This window comes from Priapulus caudatus, unplaced genomic scaffold (assembly GCF_000485595.1).
Source record: "Priapulus caudatus unplaced genomic scaffold, Priapulus_caudatus-5.0.1 Scaffold516, whole genome shotgun sequence".
NCBI classification, from domain to species: domain Eukaryota; kingdom Metazoa; phylum Priapulida; class Priapulimorpha; order Priapulimorphida; family Priapulidae; genus Priapulus; species Priapulus caudatus.
This window is the reverse complement of record NW_014577577.1, coordinates 139,783-140,629: the sequence shown is the minus strand read 5'-3', so window position 1 is coordinate 140,629 and position 847 is coordinate 139,783.

Here is an 847-nt window from a genome sequence, read left to right as displayed (position 1 = left end):
TAGGGTATAGCTCTCGCGATGGCAATCACTAAAATGTAGCCAGAATTAAGGCAGACAATCGAATGTGGCGGTAAGGCATGTTAAATAATTGACCATTGGGGTAAAAGTTATGAGTACGGTTAATGTAAGGGTTAGGGTTAGAGCTAGGGTGAGCGCAATGGTTTGAGTTAGAGTAAGTGATCGGGTTAGGATTTTGGTTTGGAATTTTGGGTTTGCATTATATTAATATAGCGTATAGGCGAGTATAACAGAGTATATAGTTACCTTATATTACCTTACCGGAATTTAATAAAGCGGAAAATTTCCAGCAGTCATTACCGAAACAGTTTTAAATTACGGATAACTTGAATCATCTGATGCAGAGGAAATGCAATGGTTATATTTAAATAGCGAGTAATTGGATAGTCGTGCAAAAAACGCTATGCGGGGAGATAAGATAATGAGGTTTCTTTTGCTACATCGAGCAGGACATGTGAGCTCTGGAGATCCTGGTAATGTCGACATTTCTTATCGCAGCGCGGTGATTTCGAATGTATAAACCGGTGTATCAACATTACTACGTGCTTCTTTTGACAGATTTATTGACATACTTGAAGGATATAAATATATCTATGATAAATTTAAGTGTGACTGGGTTATTTTGAGGTTTAAAAGCTCGTCGCTTATCCTTTAAATAGCATTTCTAAAAGCAGTGACTCTTTATTTCAGCAGAGCAAACGTTCACAGAGCTAATGGGGGTATCTCAATGCTGGACGATTAATGTAACCAGAGAGACATAATACAAGATTGCGTGGCACAGCTTTGCTGTTGATCCTAAGCGCTGCGCGCGGATGAGACGCGCAGTTCC